At 42.3% G+C, this 13639-nt stretch overlaps 1 long non-coding RNA gene across 1 annotated transcript in view; it reads left to right on the forward strand.

The window, feature by feature from the left end:
- The window catches only part of LOC122800039, a 545736-nt gene that overhangs the window by 328190 nt on the left and 203907 nt on the right, over nt 1-13639 (forward strand). The window lies entirely within an intron of this gene.

Raw genomic sequence — 13639 nt, forward strand, 5'->3', positions numbered from 1 at the left:
TGATGTTTACTGATGCCTCACGAGTATTTGCTTCAGTCATTCATAGTTGAACAACATATTTGGCTACTGAGAAGGTTATTCGCATGACCTGCCAACTTCTCTGACTAATGTAAAATGCAACAGCTACTTTCCCCTAGCTCTTCCACCGAGACAGACTCAGCAGTGGATTCCAGGACTCCTCTTCACCTTTCCCTTGTTTCCATTTATTGGAAACATTTGTCAAACAAGATTAAGGTTATCCTTATAGCTTAATTCTGACACAGACAGCCATGGTTCCCTCTGCTTTGGCCTCAGCTACTACAGTAGCATCTTCTCTTCAGACCGTAGAAACACATACTGTCTCACTTAGACCATCAGTCTCTGCGACTAATCATGTTTTTTCTTCAGTTCCTCTGATTGCCAGGGCCAGGTACAGGTCATACCATTTATGGGTAGTTCAGATTCTAAAACCATCCCAGAAGTCCTACACCAAGAAAATATACAGAAGTAAATGGATACAATTTGTCTTATGGGTGGCTGATTGAGGTCTGGATCCTACCTTAGCTCCTGTTCCAGCAGTTCTGTAATGTTTAGCTAATATCTTTGATTAGGACTGTGACCACTCTACAGTCAAACTACACTTAGTATTCATTTTTAACTTTCAACAAGGAATGAGCTCCTTTTCTTTAGTATCTTTAAAAGTTTGTAAAACATTTCTGACAGGGGACTTTCTTTCTCTATGACCTCAAATTAGGGAACCCATTCCTCCATGGAACTTAACATTTTATAATTGAAAAATTGATAGTGTCTCCTTTTTGCCCTGCTGCTAAAGCGGATCTTAAGTACTTATATTGAAATTATATTTTCCTTGTGATAGTTATCTCAGCTGGAAGACTTTTTGAGATTCAAGCTGTCTGCTCTAACCCTTCATATAATTCATAAAGACAGGGTGTCCTTGTGCAGTAACCCAGTCTGTATACCAGACACAGTTCTTGTGAGAGAAATTAATATTAACCAGTCAGCAAAGCTGTCTTTATTCTTCCCTCATGAATCCGGCTATAGACTGTATTGTTTTTGCTATGGAAAGAACATTAAAATCTTGCCAAATAAATATAAAGTACATATTTATAGAGTTTTAACCACTTCTTTATCCTTCATCAAAAAGTTACTCAGTTGCTATCTTTATGACTGTGACTTTGACTTCAGTGCATGCTTTTGCAGGAAACTAAAAGCTGGATGTGGTCTTAAGGTCCAGGTCAACCTTTGAGACTACTCTTGTTTATGGTATTCTGTCTTGATGCCACCTAAGATATTTAAGCTAGAGACTCTTTCCTAGAGTTGACATGGGTAGATTAGATCATGTAAAATATGAAAATGTTATAGTTAGCATAATGTCAGGTATTCTTGGTTCACATTCATTCACTTCAACAGATGTACCCACATTTCCTTTTCTGCCTGCTCATTATTTTCTGTGGAGAAGCCTATAGGAATGGTTCTGAGTTCATTTTGATTTCATTTGGGTCTGTACTTTCCTTAGCTTAAACTTGATCTTGAGAGAAGGGTATGTGCATTGCACAGTGGAAGCTATGGGAAGAGTTTTGGGGTCTGGAAAAGTCATACAAGTGTCAAGCAGTAGTACCTTACATCTAACTAGTCTTAGTGTTGAAGTGGACAGATGGGGATCATGAAGATCTAACATTATGGTAAATTCCTAACTTTTGTATAGCTAGGGTCATAAGCAATCAAAAGGAGGTCTACCAGCTACAATATTTAAGATACATGTTGAGGAATATATTAATGTAAAAGTACCCTACTTAATACATCAGACTGAGATTTTTTTAAGCTTTACAAAGGAAAATTTATTACACCACATATACATTGGGGGTAGGACTTGAGCTCTTTCTCCACTAATAAAAGAATGCAGTACACATGTATACTCTTTCTTATCATAAATAATAGTACTTAATAAAAATGTAAACAATCAGAAGTCAAAGACCACACTTTATTCACATAAAAATGTCATGAAACTTAACTCATCACCTTTTAACACATACCCAGTTTTATGTATAGTTTAGATTTGTACCTACGCTAAGATCTTGCAGTATCAGTCTGTTAGGCATTACTTCACTTTACCTTGAAAAAAACAATGCATCTGATGTATTTTTTGTCTGTTGCTCAACTGATGGGTTTTGGATCGAATCTCTGATCTAACTTTGGCCATTTCTAAAGACCTGGATCCATAACTTGAGCTGCTGTCCTTACACTTAATCCTCTTCAACAACAGCATTACGCCAGATCTCATTTCCAGCTTTAGTGAATGGATGTGGTCTCTGTAGCTTGGGTGTAGTTGAAGAATAGATAAGTGAAATTTATATATTTTCCTTTCTCTGTATATCTTTAATAGTTTATATAGCTTGTATAGCTTCAATATCTGTACATATTTATTTTTCATTCTTCCTCCCTTCTTTTGGTGTTAAAAATATATACCTTCTTTTCTAAACTTCTTCCCAGCGTGATGCTTGTTTTTAGGTACACTAAGACTTACCATCATTGTTAATTTGTTTTACTCTTGTCTTCAATTTTCTTCTTAATGTTTTAGATAATGTTGGATAAGCTGATTTGCTTTAAAAAAATGCACCTCCTGTGGGCACAAAATACGGAACTCCAATGTCCACCAGGAGTGTGTGTATATTGTTTGGGCTGTCAACATTTGGATACAGACTGTGACATTTGTGCAGGCTTCAACCACCATGCCCTGGTTGAGTGGAACATTAAGTTGGTTTTGAAGGGTCTTTTGCGTTCTACTTCATTAAGCTCTTCTACCTCTACTTCTGTGTGTGCTGCAGCTCCCCCTTCTAAGAAACCTTCTGAGAAGGCCAGAGGGGATTCTTCAGGCAAGAGTAAGGAATGAATGAAACAATCTCCTAATCGTTCCTCTTCTGGTGTTCCAGGTTCTTCTGCACCTGAAAAAATTGCAAAACCATAGGATCTGTCGGGTCCATCATATTCAAAAACATCTAAGACTAAATCATTGGTTCACCACTCTTTCTCCTTCAAATCGGAGCCGATATCTTCTTGGATCCACTCACCTTTTTTCCAAGAGACTCTGAGAAGACGTTCCAGGCTACTCTCCATGTTATCATCTCTCAGGTTGTCTAGGAGCCTTACCGAAGCAGATGTCAACATGATGATGACAAAGCTTCTTTGGGCCCAAATTCATTTGGGAGCAATAGCATGCTCCATCTCTCATAGGACCTGTGAGCTTGCCATTAGCTCCTACCCAGTTGCTGACACCTACTCCAATCTAACCTTTGATTTCAGAACCATTGGACCTGATAATCCTGAGTCTGTCTATGTCGGATCCAAATGCTTAGCCTTCCTTGACTCCAACTGTGTCTCTGATCCAGTCGGAGGGATCTCAGAGCCAAAGCATCAGTGCCAGAGCCAGGGTGTTAGGGTTGACTCCAGTGCCCTTGGAGCCATTTCTTCCTCTTAGAGCCTCAGCACTAGGCAGCTTGGCTCCAGTGTCTACCTTGAGGCAGAGCCTTGGTGATACTCTAAGCCATTCTGGACAGCTTTTTTTCATCTTCTGTCAAGGTGGTTCTTACCTTTTCTATGTCCTCTGCCTTTGAGGTAGTAGAGTGAGTTTTCTCCATCTCTGTAGACAAGACATGCTTGCTGCCCCATACATTCTGTTGCATCAGGTCAGCTGGCCCATACAAATGTTGAGGCAGTCCTCATTCAGGACCCACCTTACACTTCAAGTCCTCTCTAGAACATTCCACTGGAGAGCCCCCTCAGAAGTGTAAATGGAAAATGAGGCACTTAGATTCCGTACAGGAATCCCTCAAGGAAGACACTGACTTTGATGAAGGGGAAGGTTCCCCCAGGTCATCCCTTGAGGATGTCTAATTCGGTGAAATACTCAAGTTTTTGAGACAAAAAGGTGGTTGGTCTTCTGCGCCCCTTTCCCAAGAGACATCAGTGTTTCTTGAGGCTTTTGGTGCCAGCTCAGCTACGTCCTAGGTAGTCCTCCTAGCAGATTACATGGTAGACTACATCTCCTACCAGGCATGGGAGGATCTGGATATCACAGAGCCAATCCCCAAATGACTGGATAAATATTTAGTTGTACCAAAGGATTGGGCCCACTGGATCAAGGGTACCCTAGTCGATGCTATGGTGGTAGTAGTAGCCACCAAGTAAGAACTTGCGGAGCAAAGTTCTGAAGTTCACACCCCCTCAGTTGAGAATTGAGTGCATTGCACAGGTTTGGGAATCATGTGTATGCATCAGTGACCTTTGCCCTTAGGTCAATTAATTATTTGGCACGTCACAAGTTTTCAGCGGGACTTGATCAAAGAGTTTTCCAATGACGTCTCTGGGTCCATGTCAGTGGAGGACAAGAAGACTGGTTTTATGTAACTGGCCACCCTACAGTCCCTATTTAATACTTCTGTAAGGCTTACTTCACATGTCTCAGAAGGTTTTTCAAGGGCTGAAGGTTCAGGAATAACCACGAGACAGCATGCCTGGATGCACCTCTGTGACTTTGCAGAGCCTTTCAAGCCATCCTTCATCAATGCTGCCTTTGATGGATCTACCTTATTTGGTCCCAAGGTTAAAGAAACCCTATCCAGAAGTGAACAAGACAGGAAGACTTTATCTGCCTTAGGGATCTGTTTTTCTATGCTTCAAATAACCTTTTCTCAGAATCAGAGAGGTGGCAGGAAAATGTGGTTCCAGACATTGCAAGGCTTTTCCCAGGACTCTTATTGGGCATATCCCCCCATGGCAGACAGGGGATCTTTAATAAAAGACTATGCCCACATGGCAGAAGAGGACCACAAAATCCGGGTTTCAGAGCTCCCTTTTCTGAGAAACCTATCACCGTCCCTGAAGGGTTGCCCAACTGCTTCATTCTGGAGGCAGGCGGGGGTCGCTTATCTCTGCATCTACAAATCTGGATAGCCATCACCAAAGACACCTGGGTCCAGAGGATCATCTCCAGAGGATATTACATACCCTTTTTCCTACAACCACCCCCCCCCAGTCAGTCCACAAAACTCCCAGACTTTCCACCCAGTCACAGAAAGGCAGCAGTCATAGAAATTTAAAAACTCCTGAAAAAAAAGAGTCATCTAAGCCTGTCTCAAAGGTGACTTTAGTCAGGTATCTTACTGATTGTATTTCTTCTGTGTTCCGCAAAAATAGATTGACACTTCCCAGACCTCCTAAGGCTCATTCCACCAGATTGGTGGCCACATCTTCTGCCTTTTGGTCTCTGGTTTCTATAGATGGCATTTGTGGAGCTACTACTTGGTCTAATTCACATACCGTTGTCGCTGACTTCAAATTGGGCATCTCATCTATGAGCAGAGCAACATTTGGCTCCATGGTACACTGGAATATCCTTCCTTGAGGACCACCTTGAGATTTCTCTAGCTGGGGACTCTGCCCCCTCATGTGAGGGATGGATGAAAAAGACAACATCAGATATATCAGTTGGGTCTATATCACGTTGTCAAAGTTTTATAACTTCAAATGCTATATGGTCGAACCCATATGTTAGAAGTTGAAAAACTTCGAAAACTTGAAAAAAAAAAATAAAAATAATAAACGTACCTGCCAGTTGTAAGTAGGGGGGCAAGCCCCCCTGCATCCCCCACACCCCTGCTCTTTAAATATACCAACTCTGAGATCACACTACAGTGTAGTAAAGGCAGATCTTCCCATTCCACACTGTACTGCATTGTAGTATGGTCTCGGAGTTGGTATATTTAATGAGCAGGGGGTGTGGTGGGTGCAGGGGGGCTTGCCCCCTGCTTACAACTGCCAGGTAATTTATTTATTATTTTTTTTTTTGTACGTTTTCGAAGTTTTACAACTTCGAACATATGGGTTCGACCATATAGCATTCGAAGTTGTGAAACTTCGACAACGTGATATAGACCCATATCAGTTATGTACTCCCCATAACTATGCATCTGTGTTGTCTGATGTTATGTTGTCCTATCTTGCCTTTAGTCTTACTGGTTGGGCTTGGAGCCAATCCTTGGTTCCGACTCGGCTGCATTCTAAAGCTCAGAGTCTTCCACTTGGCTTGTGGCTGAAAACCCTATCCCATGATGCACTAGTGTGCTTCCTCAGATCTCGTTTGCTGCGGAGTAAGTCGAAGGTCTCCATTTTGGCTGTGGCTAAGTCTAAATTTTTCTTCGAATATTTTTCAATTTCTAGGGTTAATTCTATCAGTATAATACACAATAGTGAATAGCATTTCTCTACTTTAATCTAATTGTTAACTCTTTCTATTATTTACCACTTGGTTGCTGTTTAGCTCCTTTTTGGCTGTTGTTTCTCATTAGGCCTTCTTCCTATCCCATTTGTCATTTTGTTTAAATGTTTATTTGTAAAGTGTGACTTTGTTATTTTCTGCTTGCTGTTGTTATTTCTTGTGTGTTGTTTCTAGAGCTGTTGGTCCATTTTATTTAGAGGGCCCAGCGCCCATTTAAGTTAGAGGGCTACCCCCTTCCCTGTGTGTCGCATACTGGGTGTATCCGTTTAAGTTGGAGAAACAATAGCCCATTTAATTTAGAGGGCAATCAAGTCTCCCTCCCTTTGTGCTTTTTCTCTTGTGTGCGTTCAAATTTTGTGTTATTATTGTGTGCTGTCCTTAGACTTATATACATAAAGAGGTTCGTATTCTTGGTGTGCTGTAGTTTAGTACGTTTAGTGAGTGTTGAACTTTAATGTTTAGGTTCCTTTATTGCTGTGTTGTTAAGTCGATATAATTACCAGAATAATGTCCAAGGAACAGAAGGAAGTTAAACCATCTGGTTTTAAGAAGTGCCAAAAATGTTCTCAAAAGATGTCTTTGACTGATGGGCACACAATTTGTGTCTATTGTCTCGGTGCCATGAATCTTCAGGAATCTTGTAGTATCTGTAAATCGTTCAGCTCCAGAGTTGTACTCGAGAGAAAGAACAAATTGATTGTAAGGGGGCTTTTAAAAGTGAGTTTCTCAGAAGCTTTGGAAAGTCAGACAACCTCCAGCAAATCTCCACTTTCTAAATCTGACAGATCTAACAAAAGAAAAAAAAGACAGCTTGGAAACACCAAAGCAAATTCTCTCTCAGTTTAATTCTCTTTCAGTTTAAACTGAAAGAGAATTAAACTGAGAGAGAATTTGCTTTGGTGTTTCCAAGCTGTCTTTTTGTTTTTCGCTAGTTTGTCTTACTTTGTTTCCTGTCTGTTGGAGATCTAACAAAAGGTCATCTTCATCATCCTCAGGCCAGTCGGAGCCTGCCAATAACGTTTCCAAATCAACTCACTTGGATCCGAAGGAACATGGGTCTGATAAGTCTTCATCCTCAGCTCCTAAGTTTTCGGAACCGATGGAAAAACTTTTTGTAGCCGGGCTCCTGAATTGACATTGGTCTCCCCGACATTCAGATCACCCATACTACAGAGTTACCTCACTGATTCCTTCCTCTCAGTCCTCCAAAATCTTATTGGATGATGGCGTGGATAGAGTGGTGTGAAGGCTACTGTCATTGCCGGCGCTGGCCAAAATTCTGATGGCTCCATCCCATTCGGACCTGGAGCCAGCGAAGATTTTTTCATCCACTACGATTCCTCCTTTGAACCAACCAGGATCGTCACAGCAGGAATGTCTAGAACCGATCGTGATAGAACCGTCGGTGCTGAGACCCACAGTTGAGATTTCAGAACCATCTTCTGCTCCGACATCCTCGATGCCATCCAGGATGTCTAGGGGCCAAATCTATCCAACCGGGTCCAGGGAGGGGACTCGGGTCTGACATTTGTTGGGTCTGAGTTTACCCCTGGGTGCCTTGGCGCTGGTGAGCTCAGCACCTACATCAGCTTTGGAGCTGGCTCCCTTGGTTCTGGGTATTTCTTCTGCCTCCTCAGAGTCAGAGGGATCCTCAGATCAGAAGAGAGGGGCTTTTGAGCTGATGAGGAGTGTGCTGTTCTCCCACCCAGCAATACACAAAGGTTCTGACATTCTTCCCCCAAAGGCACCAGCTTCTGTCTCTGCACCACCCCAACCTCAAACTAACGAAGATCCTAGGCCTCAGGTTACCCCATTGGGTGAACTTCCTTCTTCCGAAACCTGTCCAGAATATCCTTCTGAAGAGGGCCCCCGAAAGAGGTTTTGCAAGAGAAAGCATATTGACTCCTCGGATGAGTCTCTTACATCTGACACTGACCTCGAGAAATCAGAAGGGTCCCCATGGTTGCCCTCTGAGGATATCCCCTTTGCAGATATCCTAGAGATCCTTAAGCAGAGATGCGGCTGGAAGTCCATCAACCTTTCAGAGGAGGAGTCAGTGTACCCGAAGGCCTTCAGATCTCACCCTTCAGCCTCCTGGGTATCTCCGCCTTTTGATGAACTTTTGGACTAGTTAGTCGGAAGATGTGGGAGTCTCCAGACACACTGGAACCAGTCCCTTGGAGGCATAACAAATTTATTACAGCCCCAGATGACAAACAATTTATATCTAATGGCGTCCCTGTGGATGCCATGGTGGTGGCAGCAGCCGCCAAGAAGGAACTTGCCAAAACATCCTCATCTGTCCATCCACCTAACAAAGAGTCTCATGTGATAGACAGACATGGGAAGCGCGTCTTTTCTTCAGTGACCTTTGCCCTCAAATCGCTGAATTACTTGGCACACTTCATAAAGGTAAAGAGAGATCTCCTGAAGGAGCTAGGAGATAGTCTTCAATGTTCATTAACTGCAGGGACCTCAGATAAGGTGACCTCTCAGCTATCCACCTTAACCTCTGTAGTGAACTCCTCCATGAGACTCATTTCTTATGCAGCGGATGGAGCGAGTAGAGCAGTGAGTTTGGGAGTTTCCTTAAGGAGACACTCTCGGATGCGCTTGTGTAACTTCGAGGAACCCTTTAAGTCTACCTTTGTCAATGCCCCTTTCGATGGTTCCTCACTCTTTGGACCAAAAGTCAAAGACACACTCACCAGATGTGAGCAGGAAGGGAAAACCCTCTTTGCTGTTGGAGTACATTTTTCCGTTCCTTCGAGACCGTATCCTAAGGGTCCGAGGGGAAGGGGCGGAATGTGGTTCAAAAAATCCCAGGGAGTTTTTCAAGATGCATGAGGTGAACCTTTCCCCAAGGGCAGAGGGGAAGGTAATAATGGCAGACACAGTCCTCCCAGCAGAGGGGGTCTGCAGAACCAGGGTGACCACGATTCCTTTCACTGTAGGCCCTTCCAGCTTTCCTGAAGGGAGGCCCACTGGCCCACCTCTGGAGGTAGTCGGGGATCATTTATATTTGTACCCGGAAGCCTGTCGAGAAATTACAAGAGACAGATGGGTACAAAGCATAATATCCAGAGGCTACTCCATACCTTTTTCCCTCCCCATCCAAATCTCAAAAAACATCCCAGATGTTCCACCCAGTCAAAGGGATCAAGCAACCATAGAGATTCAAAGGTTGCTAGACAAAAGAGTCATCCAAAGAGTCTCCGCAGATCATATAGGCTCCGGAACTTACTCAAGATTCTTTTTAGTGCCAAAAAGAACAGGGGACTGGAGACCCATCTTGGATATCAGCAAATTAAATGAACCTGTAAAGAACACCAAGTTCCGGATGGTGACACTGCAGTCAATACTTCCGTTTTTAGGGAAAGACAATTGGATGTGCTCTATAGACCTCCAAGATGCATACTACCACATAAAAATAGACAGGCCACCAAGGAGTCATCTGCACTTCTGTCTGGGAGCCAGTCACTACCAGTTTTGAGCTCTGCCTTTTGGTCTCACTACAGCCCCCAGAGTGTTCACCAAATGTATGGCAGTGGTTACGGCTCACTTGAGGCATCTAGGATTCCAAGTGTTTCCATACTTAGATGACTGGCTCCTAACTGACACCACCAACCATCTACTTCAGCAAGCAAGGGATGCCATCTTAGAAACAATTTCTATCTAAGGGCGTTCCTGTGGATGCTATGGTGGTGGCAGAAGCCACCAAGAAGGAACTTGCCAAAACATACTCATTTGTCCATCCACCTAACAAAGAGTCTCATGCAATAGACAGACAGAAGTTCACACTTTTAGATTACTATAAATTCAGAAAAATTTGCCTTGTTACCATCGCATCATATCGTCTATATAGGAGCACACCTAGACACTGTCTCTATGATAGCAAGATTGTCGGTGGAAAGAGTTTCATTACTCAGACAGCAAAATTTCAATCTCATGTCGAAGGCCAAGGTAAAAGCAAAAATATTTCTTCAAGTCCTGGGAACCATGGCAGCAGTGATAACTTTAGTTTCTTTAGCTCGCGTGCACATGAGAATTCTTCAGTGGCTCCTATTTACCCAATGGTCGTTAAAAGAACTACCCATGTCCCACAAAATCATGATCACAGAATCTTGCAAGAGAGACCTGAGATGTTGGCTCCTTTTCAGCCACTTGACAGTAGGTTGTCTCTTTCTCCCTCAACAGCCTATAGCCACGGTGACCACAGACACCTCCCAGATAGGGTGGGGGGCATTATCTGGAGAGAACCGTCCAAGGCACCTGGCAGAATCAATAGGCCCACCTGCACATCAGCGTTCTAGAGATGAGAGCTGTATTCTTAGCACTGCAGGCACTTCAGAACTCTCTTCCACTAGGAACGATTGCAGTTCAGACAGACAACATGTCAGTGGTCTGGTACATAAACAAGCAAGGAGGAACCAGGTCTTACCCCATTTGTTGAGAGGCACTCAGAGTGTGGGAATGGGCAACATCTTCCCAACTTTTTCTAGTTGCAAAGCATATCTTGGGGAGATCCAATGTGATAGCAGACAGACTCAGCAAGGCAATACTCATGCCTTACGAGTGGTCCCTAAAGCAAGAGATAGAGGAAAGGATTTTCCGAAAGTGGGGCCAGCCTTGCTGTGACATATTTGCCACCCCCTAAATACCAAATGCAGCAACTAATTTGCCCTTGTCCCCCCTCTGGGGGAGTCACTAGTGCAGTATTGGCCCTCGGCACTTCTTTATGCTTTTCCCCCTTCCCTCTGATACCCGAATTCATCCAGAAAGCCAAATCCGTGGGAAGCAGGCTGATTCTCATTGCCCATACTGGCCTCGTCAGATCTGGTTTCCCTTCCTTTCGCCTCATTTTCAGGCGGAACCATGGATTCTGGACCCAGTTCTGGACCTTCTGACTCATTTGTCGGGAACGCACCACCCCTCCCTCCCTCCAGACCCTCAAGTTGACAGCTTGGCTGCTCCAGTTTCAAATATAGTCAGGCTTCCTACTCTCATACCAGCAGTAAAGCACATACTACTTTCCTCATATAAGTCCTCTACCAGAAAATTATAGCTCAGTAAATGGAGGAGATTCTCTTATTGGGTTTCAGAAAGAAATTTTGACCCTTTTTCTGCGCCAATTAGCTTGATTTTGGATTTCCTGGCTGAATTGTTTCATAAAGGCTCCACTGCAACTACTGTCAAGGTTCAATTGGCTGCAATTTCCAGTTTTCATATAGGTGATGTAACTCCAAATTTGATGTCCCATAGATTATGCAGAGAATTTCTGAAGGGCACCTGCTTATTAAAAGCTCCCATTAAGGACCCTTTTCCACCTTGGGATCTAAATTTTGTATTGTCTCACCTGATCCTTCCTCCATTTTAGTCCGCATCAACATGTGACATCAAATTTTTATCATGGAAAACAATTTTACTGATTGCTATCATGTCTGCTAGAAGAGTCTCTGAGCTTCAAGCTTTGTCAATCAGACCTCCTTATATGATTTTCCATAAGGACAGGGTGTCTCTGCGAACTAATCCATCTTTCTTACCAAAGATGTGCTTGGAAGCTAATCTTAATCAGTCTTTTGAGCTACCAGTTTTTCTCCAGTCATGGCAATAAGGCAGAATATGCACTCCATCAGTTGGACGTGCATAGACAACTTCAGTTCTATTTACACAGAACTAAAGTTTTCAGGAAATCTGATCAGCTGTTCATCTCCTTTTCAGAGCCTAAAAAAGGTGATCCTATTTCAAAGGTCATGCTTTTGAGATGGCTTTCAAATTGTATCACATTTATATCCACTTCTAACAATAGACATCTTCCCTTTAGAATCAAAGGTCACTCCACAAGGGTGATTGCAACTTCATCTGCATTTCAGGCTAGACAATATTTATAGATAATATTTGCGCTGCCACTACGTGGGCCAAGCATCACACCTTCATTACTTATTACAAGGTAGACATGGCCTCCAGGGACAGGGCCTCTTTTGGTTCCACTGTCCTGAAGAATATACTCCCATGACCCGCCCAGGAAATATGGTGCTAGGGACACTGTCCCAACCAGTAAGAATGAAGGCAAGATAGGACAACATAACATAAAGAAGTTATGTACTTACTATAACATTCCATGTTTGTTGTCCATTTTACCTTCATTCTTACATCCCACCCACCTTTCCCCAGCATAAAGTTTCTGGAGGACCGAGAAGAATTTTTTTTCCTTTTACCAAGGAAGTTTTCTGACTTTCACTCTACTTTCTGTAATTTCCTATAATGCTGTACAAGTTGATACTCGCTTTAAGTATCAGCAAACAAGATCTGAGGAAGCACACTAGTGCATCGGGGGATAGGGTTTTCAGCCACGAGCCAAGTGGAAGACCCTGAGCTTTAGAATGTGACCGAGTAGGAACCGAGGATTGGTTCCGAGCTCAACCAGTAAGAATGAAGGCAAGATGAACAACAAACATGGAAAGTTATGGTAAGTAAATAACTTCTTTTTTTTGTCCTTCCTCAACTTCCCTCCCTCAATCCTCCTAACTATCCCATAATTCTTTCTAATCTCCTAGGCTCTTAGTTCACTCTAAGGACTAAATATCTTGCTGAACTGAGTTGAGTTCCAGCTTTCTTCTTCTTGTTTTTTCCTATCTATATTATAGCTGTTTTATCCATACATTGTAGAATGAAGAGAGGGCAAACTTGATCTGAAGTAATGCTGTTGTTGAAGGATTATGAGTAAGAGGAGGCACTCAAGCTATGGATCCAGGTCTTTAGAGGTGTCCAAAGACGGATCCAAAAATCCATCAGTTGAGGAAGGATGAAAACAGATAACAAAGGTTCATAGTTATGGGGAGTACATAACTTTTATTTTTCTGTGCCAACACCAAAGATACTTAATATTAGTGTTGCTTTTTCTGTGGAAATGTTCTGGAAAACAATTAAAAATGCATACAATATTTGTTCTTTAAACCCAATTTTCATTCACTTTTAAACAAAACGATTTACCTAATAGAAATGCTGTCAGTTTTTATGTTTTATGCAGTTTAAAGCAGTTATACAAATTAAGATTAAAGATATACAACTGGCTAGTTTACCACTATCTGCCATTATGTGGTTAAATAATGTTTCAATCTATTACATGTAGTAGGATGTTTTCTATTTGTGAACTGTCATTGTTACTGTTTGAAGTTCTCTGCATCTGATATACAATTTCCTATGCTGTAAGTACTTTTGTATGGTACTGATTTCTTTCTTTACAAAGCCACTTGTTGAATCACAAATTCAGTATTTCTCCATTTTAATGTTGATTGTATCAAATGTATTCTGGAAGATCAAGAATTGTTGTCAATGTTTTTCTTTATGTGTACATATTAATTT

This window comes from Protopterus annectens, chromosome 4.part0 (assembly GCF_019279795.1).
Source record: "Protopterus annectens isolate FY-2018-M chromosome 4.part0, PAN1.0, whole genome shotgun sequence".
In the NCBI taxonomy this organism is placed as follows: Eukaryota; Metazoa; Chordata; order Ceratodontiformes; family Protopteridae; genus Protopterus; species Protopterus annectens.